Source organism: Procambarus clarkii, chromosome 37 (genome assembly GCF_040958095.1).
Source record: "Procambarus clarkii isolate CNS0578487 chromosome 37, FALCON_Pclarkii_2.0, whole genome shotgun sequence".
Classification (NCBI taxonomy): domain Eukaryota; kingdom Metazoa; phylum Arthropoda; class Malacostraca; order Decapoda; family Cambaridae; genus Procambarus; species Procambarus clarkii.
In genome coordinates, this window is record NC_091186.1 from 39,475,105 (window position 1) to 39,484,624 (window position 9,520).

Below are 9,520 nucleotides of genomic sequence, written 5' to 3' on the forward strand. Positions count from 1 at the left end.
CTACCACTACACACTCTTCCCCTACACAATACTACCACTACACACTCTCCCCCCCACACACAGTACTACCACTGCACACACTCCCCCCACACATACTACCACTATTCTCTCTTCCCCCACACAGTACAACCACTACATAATCTCCCCCCCACACACAGTACTACCACTACACACTCTCCCCCACACACAGTACTACCACTACACACTCTTCCCCCACACAGTACTACCACTACACACTCTCCCCTACACAGTAACCCACTACTCACTCGCCCCCTGACACAGTACTACCACTACACACTCTCCCCCCACATATTACGTCCACTACACACACTCCCTCCACATAATACGACCACTACACACTCTTCCCCCACACAGAACCTCCACTACACACTCTTCCCCCACACAGAACCTCCACTACACACTCTTCCCCCACACAGAACCTCCACTACACACTCTTCCCCCACACAGAACGTCCACTACACACTCATCCCCCACACATTACGTCGACTACGCACTCTCTCTCCACACAGTACAACCACTACACACTCTTCCCCCACACAGTACAACCACTACACACTCTCCCCCACACACAGTACTACCACTACACACTCTCCCGCACACAAAGTACTACCACTACACACACTCCCTTCAAACACAGAACGACCACAACACACTCTTCCCTCACACACAGTTCTACCTCTACACACTCTTCCCCACTCACAGTATTACCACTACACACACTGCGCCACACACAGTACTACCACTACACTCTTCCCCACACACAGCACTACGACTACACACTCTACCTTACACAGTACTACCATTACGCTCTCTCTCCCCCACACACAGTACTACCACTATACACACTCCCCAACACACATGACTACCACTACACACTCTCCCCCACACACAGTACTACCACTACTCACTCTCCCCCACACATAGTACTACCACTACACACTCTCCCTAACATACAGTAAGACCACTACACACACTTCCCCACACACAGTACTACCACTTCACACTCTCCATCCACACAGTACAACCACTACACACTTTTCCCAACACACAGCACTACCACTACACACTCTCCCCCACACACAGTACGACTACTACACACTCACACCCACATACACTACAACCACTACACACTCTCCCCCACACACAGTACAACCACTACTCACTCTCCCTAACATACAGTACGACCACTACACACTTTCCCCCCCACACAGTACGACCACTATACACTCTCCACCACACACAGTACTACCACTACACACTCTCATCCACACACAGTACTACCACTACACATTCTCCTCCACACACAGTACTACCACTACACACTCTCCTCCACACACAATACTACCACTACACACACTCCCCAACATATAGTACGACCACTAAACACAATCCCCCCACACAGTACTACCACTACACTCTCTCCCCAATATACATTACGACCACTACACACTCTCCCCCACACACACAGTATTACCACAACACACACTCTCGCCCACACAGTACGACCACTACACACTCTCCTAAACACACAATACGACCACTACACACTCTCCTCCACACACAATACTACCACTACACACTCCCTCACACTCAGTACTACCACTACACACACTCCCCCACACACAGTACTACCACTACACACTCGTCCCCCACACAGTACTACCACAGCACACACTCCCCCCCACACGGTACTACCACTACACACTCTTCACCCACACAATATTACCACTACACACTCCCCCCTCCACATAGTACTACCACTACTCACTCTTCCCCCACACAGTATTACCACTACACACTCTCCCCCCCACACACAGTACTGCCACTACACACTCTCCCCCACACACAGTACTACCACTACACACTCTTCCCCCACACAGTACTACCACTACACACAGTTACCAACACACAGTACTACCACTAAACACTCTCCCCCACACACAGTATTACCACTACACACTCTCCCTCCACACAGTACGACCACTACACACTCTCCCTCCACACAGTTCGACCACTACACACTCTCCCTCCATGCAGTACGACCAATACACACTCTGCTCACACACAGTACGACCACTAAACTCTCTCCCCCACACAGTACGTCCACTACACACTCTCCCTCCACACAGTACGACCACTACACACTCTCCCTCCACACAGTTCGACCACTACAAATTCTCCCTCCATGCAGAACGACACCTACACACTCTTCCCCCACACAGTACGACCACTACACACTCTTTCCCTTAACAGTACGACCCCTACACACTCTCCCCCACACAGAACGTCCACTACACACTCTCCCTCCACACAGTACAACCACTACACACTCTTCTCCCACACAGTACGACCCCTTCACACTCTCCCCCGCACAGTACTACCGCTACACACTCACCCTACACACAGTACGACTACTACACACAGTACGACCACTACACACTCTCCCTCCATATAGTACGACCAATACAGACTCTTCCCCCCACACAGTACTACCACTACACACTCTCCACCACACACAGTACTACCACTACACACTCTCCCGCACTCACAGTACTACCACTACACACACTCCCTCCACACACAAAACGACCACTACACACTCTCCACCACACACACTTCTACCTCTACACACTCTCCCCCACTCACAGTACTACCACTACACACACTCCCCCACACACAGTACTACCACTACACACACTCACCAATGTAACAAACTAGGCTGGTTGTAAGAATTATGCGGAATGTTTTATCTACAAGGGAGAATGGGAAGCTGGACCCGCGTGGTGACCCGGGACCTGACCCCAGGGAATTCGCGGTGAAAATAATTGACGCCTTATTCATAGTTTCATATAATGAATCATCCTATAGTATTCACTTATTTAGAGAAATTAGCCTTTATTCATTTTGCATTCAAATTGTATTGTATAATATTCCTAGTTATAATATCAAGAGTATTCTAATTATTAGGAGAAAGAGTTTAAGTCACCATCAGTGACGTCACTATCCATGACTAGACCTCAGCGCGGAAGAATTTGTTGGACCTGGCGGTCACAGGTCACAAGAGTTCCCACATTCAGTAATTTCTCAAAGGTTAAATAGCCATTTTAGATTTGGGAATAGCCTTCCTTAAGAGGCTTGTGTAATTTAACTTCAGTAAAATATTTCAACCAATCTGGATCAATTCAGTACAAACAGAGGTTAATTGTTAAACTTAAGCCTTGCTAGTAACTTGGTAAAATTTAGACTATGCGGAAGGATACAATGCTCTAGTCTGGTGAAGACCAGACGAGGAGAGTTTTAGTGTGGGCTCGAGATCAACTGGGGGAGGTCAACCATCTCACCTCTCCCCCCAAGACCAGCACTCCACCCAAGCTGGTCAACATAGAGGTATAGTTGCTATTGTTACTTATAGGGATAGCCAATTCATTGCCAAGTAGGGAGTGCACATCTTTAGATTTTGTTTTAGTTTTTTCTTTTAATAAATTAATTAGTTAGTAATCTGCACTTTTATTATTTCCATGTGTTTGTTATATGTATGTGAATTGGTCCTTGTCACGTGGTCCACACGAGGCAGAGTTGAATTGGGCGCCGATTCTAACATCGAATCGGAATTCATCATTCCCGTTTAATTAATTCCACACTTAAGATCTTAAAGGGTATCGGTTATAGTGGGGATCAAGCCCCAAGGTTGATTAATTAGCATGATCGATCCAGACCTCGATCATTGCTCAGTGTTACTGGTCTGGTGGTGGCGGCGGAGGCGACTCTAGGGTTTTGCTCAAAGCCTAGGTCACGTCATACGGGTTGTAGAATCCTAAGTCAGTCAATCGTCTTAGGACCACGTGGCGTGGAGTCGGCTTTAGTAAAAGTTTTGGAGTCCCTTGGTAGAGAATAAAAAGAAAGAATACGGGTAGAGGGGGAAAAGGTAGGAAAGATCATCGAGAACACCCAACCCCCCCGTGTTACACCAACACACATGACTACCACTACACACTCTCCCACACACATGGTACTACCACTACACACTCTCCCCCACACACATGACTACCACTACACACTCTCCCATACACACAGTACTACCACTACACACTCTCTCCCACACACATGACTACCACTACACACTCTCCCACACACACGGTACTACCACTACACACTCTCCCCCACACACATGACTACCACTACACACTCTCCCCCACACACAGTACTATCACTACACACTCTCCCCCACACACATGACTACCACTACACACTCTACCCCACACACAGTACTACCACTACACACTCTCACCAACATACAGTAAGACCACTACACACACTTCCCCACACACAGTACTATTACTACAAACACTTCCCCACATACAGTACTACCACTACACACTCTCCCCCACACACAGTACTGCCACTACACACACTCCCCCATAGTCAGTACTACCATTACACACTCTCCCACACACACAGTACAACCACTACACACTCTATCTCACACACTGTACTACCACTTCACACTTTCCCCATCTTACATTACGACCACTACACACTCTCCCCCACACACAGTACTACCCCTACACCCTCTCTCGCCCAAACAGTACGACCACTACACACTCTCCCAAACACACAGTACGACCACTACACTCTCTCCCCAACATAAGAACATAAGAACAAAGGAAACTGCAGAAGGCCCATTGGCCCATACGAGGCCGCTCCTATCTATAACCACCCAATCCCACTCATATACTTGTCCAACCCGCGCTTGAAACAATCGAGGGACCCCACATCCACCACGTCACGCGGCAATTGGTTCCACAAATCAACAACCCTGTAACTGAACCAGTATTTACCCAAGTCTTCCCTAAATTTAAACTTATCCAATTTATACCCATTGTTTCGTGTTCTGTCTTGTGTTGATATTTTTAATACCCTAATAATATCCCCCTTGTTATGTCCATTCATCCACTTGTAAACCTCTATCATGTCACCCCTAACTCTTCGCCTTTCCAGTGAATGCAACTTAAGCTTTGTTAATCTTTCTTCATATGATAGATTTCTAATTTGGGGAATTAACTTAGTCATCCTACGTTGGACACGTCCAAGTGAATTTATATCCATTCTATAATACGGCGACCAAAACTGAACTGCATAATCTAAATGGGGCCTAACCAGAGCAAGTTACATACAGTAACGACCACTACACACTCTCTCCCACATACAGTACAAGCACTACACACTCTCCCCCACATACAGTACTTCCACTACACACTCTCCCCCCACACAGTACGTCCACTACACACTCTCCATTCACGCAGTACAACCACTACGCACTCTCCCCCACACACAGTACGACTACTACACACTCACCCCCACAAACACTACAACCACTACACACTCTACCCCACACACAGTACTACCACTACACACTCTCCCCTCACACAGTACGACCACTGTACACTCTCCACCACACACACAGTACTACCACTACACACTCTCCTCCACACACAGTACTACCAGTACACACTCTCCTCCACACACATTACTACCACAACACACATTCCCTCACACACAGTACTACCACTACACACTCTCCTCCACACACAATACTACCACTACACACACTCCCCCACACACAGTACTACCATTACCCACTCTTCCCCCACACAGTTCTACCACTACAGACTCTCCCCTACACACAGTACTACCACTGCACACACTCCCCCCCCACACAGTACTACCACTAAACACTCTCCCCCCCCACACACAGTACTACCACTACACACTCTCCCCCCCACACAGTACTACCACTACATACTCTTCCCCCACACAGTACTACCACTACACACAGTTCCCAACACAGTACTACCACTATATACTCTCCCCCACACACAGTACTACCACTACACACTCTCCCCCACACAGTAATACCACTACACACTCTCCCCCTGACACAGTACTACCACTACACACTCTCCCCCACACAGTACGTCCACTACACACTCTCCCTCCACACGGTACGACCACTACACACTCTCCCTCCACACAGTTCCACCACTACACACAGGACGACCACTACACACTCTCCCTCCATATAGTGCGACCAATACACACTCTTTCCCCACACAGTACGACCCCTACACACAGAGTGCGACCACTACACTCTCTCCCTCCATACAGTACGACCCCTACACACACCCTACACATAGAGTACGACCACTACACACTCTCCCTCTATACATACCCAATCGTTTGGGCTGGACGGTAGAGCGACGGTCTGGCTTCATGCAGGTCGGCGTTCAATCCCCGACCGTCCAAGTGGTTGGGCACCGTTCCTTCCTTCCCCCGTCCCATCCCCAAATCCTTATTCTGACTCCTTCCCAGTGCTATATAGTCGTAATGGCTTGGCGCTTTCCCTTGAAAACTCCCTCCCTCCCTCTCCCTCTATACAGTACGACCAGTGCACACTCTTCCCTTAACATACAGTACGTCCACTACATACTCTCCCCAACATACATTACGACCACTACACACTCTCCCCCCACACAGTACTTCCACTACACACTCTCCCCAACATACATTACGACCACTACACACTCTCCCCCTACACAATACTTCCACTACACACTCTCCCCCACACAGTACGACCATTACACACACTCCCCCACATGCAGTACGATCAGTACACACACTCTCGCCCACAACGTACGACCACTACACACTCTTCCTCACACAGTACGACCACTACACACACTCCCCCACACAGTACGTCCACTACATACAGTCCATCATACACAACCTGTCCCCAGAGGCCCACAACAATAGGATATCATCAGCGGCATATGCTATTTTGGCCAACATATGAACTGCTTTTAAAAACTTGTGTAAGGAATAGTTCTGGACCCTGTATACCACTTATGTCAGACCAATCATGTAATATGCATCTCCAGCCTGGAGTCCATACTTAGTTAAACACAGGATAAAGTTAGGGAAGATTCAGTGGTAAGCCACCAGGCTCGTCCGGGAACTGAGAGGAATGAGCTACGAGGAAAGGCTAAAGGAGCTGAATCTCACGTCCCTGGAAAACAGAAGAGTAAGGGGAGACATGATCTCCCCTTGACCAATAAAATTCTCAGTTCTAACCTAACTATAAATCTACAAGTGGGTTATAATATTACTTAATACCTACTGTTACTGTTTCTTTAAATTTTTCAAAATGACGAAACCCAAAATCATTTGGCTGGGTTTAGTTGTGACGGTGAGCTTGAGTGTGCTCACTTACAGTGTTACTGTTTCTCATACCAGGCAAAATGCTTTAATTAGAGCGGCCCGGGCGGAATCCGAGACCCAGTTCGCGCAGACCAATGGTTGGGGAAGTAAAGCAAGGAAGCTTCCCCTGATCGGCCGTCTGGTCTCGTCTCCTCCATCCTGCTCCTTCCCGGATGAGATCCCCGTCTGGCGGCTGGTTATGGCTAGCCTGATGAAGGGAGCCATCCTCGCTACTACAGTTTCTGTCCTTCTATCCCTGCTGAAAACTTACTTTGCTTGGCCTCATTATGGTCTTAAGCCCGATGATATGAAACACAAATCAGACCAAAAGGTCTCCATAAAAAAGAAACACAAAAAAAAGAGACCAAAGTCTTTAGAGGAAAAGGCGATAGAGGAACAGGCGTTGGAAAAAAAGGCACGTTTGGATGAGGAAAAGGCACGTTTGGATGAGGAAAAGGCACGTTTGGACGAGGAAAAGGCACGTTTGGATGAGGAAAAGGCACGTTTGGACGAGGAAAAGGCTTTAAAGGAAAAGGCACGTTTGGACGAGGAAAAGGCTTTAAAGGAAAAGGCACGTTTGGACGAGGAAAAGGCTTTAAAGGAAAAGGCACGTTTGGACGAGGAAAAGGCACGTTTGGATGAGGAAAATGCACGTTTGGATGAGGAAAAGGCACGTTTGGACGAGGAAAAGGCACGTTTGGACGAGGAAAAGGCACTCATGGATGAGGAAAAAGCTTCGGAGGAAAAGGCTTTGGAAGCTTTCTTCGCCGACGTCGCCGCCCGCGCGCAGGAAATAATAGAGTTATAGTAAGACTACTTCAACTAGCTAAATGATGAAACTTGTAACGAATATCAAAGTTTTTGACCTCAAATTTACCTCAACGAGTAAATCCGGATCGAGAATGAGCGACAGCAATGGTAAGTGCATTTACCTATGCGATACAAGACTGCAGAACAGAAAAAGTTAAGGAAAGGGAAATGAGAGAGCCCAATCGGTTAGTGTGCCTAAGGGGGCATTTGAATGGTTTTCGATCCAAATATGCAATAAATGAAAACTGGTTCGATTTCAATCAAATTTTTTTTGGACGAGTTTTATATGAAAAAGAGTTTCATCTGGTCCAAGTCTCATCATCGAAGCATACATAGGAAGGGAGAAAAAAATATTGAAGTAGGTGTCAAAATTATTGCAAAATGTTCAAAAACGATTATCAAACACACGTGTCAACTGAAATCATACCTATGACTCTCAGCTATCACAATAGCATATATTAGAAGAATATTATAATTAGTATTATTAGAAAAATAATTAAGTTAATAAAAATCAATTTATTTTTCATTTTTTTTATCGGATGATTTGCATGAAACTTATACACCTGACTGCACGTAAGCCTATCTGTAAGGGTACCAATTTTGGAGGAAACTGGTTCATGACAACCTCAACCACAGATGGCAGCACCTTAGACTTTATTATTTTCTTATTTATTTTCATTATTTTCAAGTAACAAAAGTTCTTGTCACTCTTTCACTTTTTATTCAATTTACATGAAACTTACACCTTATACATAAAGTTTATGTCTCTAAACTCCGAAGGAAGCGTTTTTCCTAAGTTCATTTATTGATTTTATAATAGCAATAAACATGACATATATGCATAATTTTTTGGGGGGAACTTTGACTATTGTATTAGGAAAACTGAAGATGTTTTGAAAACTCCTAAACTTCAGATCCTTTATTTATGTGTCAGAAAAGTGTCATAGAATGATTATATCTGAAAAGGTGAAGGGTGTGAAGTCACTTGAAAATGTGTAATTTTTGTTGAAAAAAAATTATATCTTCCTTACCCCTCCTTCAGCCATTCCCATCCCAAATCCTTATCCTGACCCCCCCCCCCCCTTCCAAGTGCTATATTGTCGTAATGGCTTCGCGCTTTCTCCTCATAGTTCCATTCCATTCCCTTTCTATTTAGGCTGCAGTACTGAAACTTTGAACAACTTTTCCAAACCAATTCAAGTGCGCCCTATGGACTACCTATGAAGAAAAGACGAGGGACAATGAACACTGCCCAGCAGAGTGCCAGTGGTGTCATCCCAGGGTGCCATCCTAGGGGTGCCAGTGGTGTCATCCCAGGGTGAAGGTGGTGCCATCCCAGGGTGCCAGTGGTGCCATCCCATAGTGCCAATGGTGCCATGCCAGGGTGCCAGTAATTACCTAAGTGTAGTTACAGGATGAGAGCTACGCTCGTGGT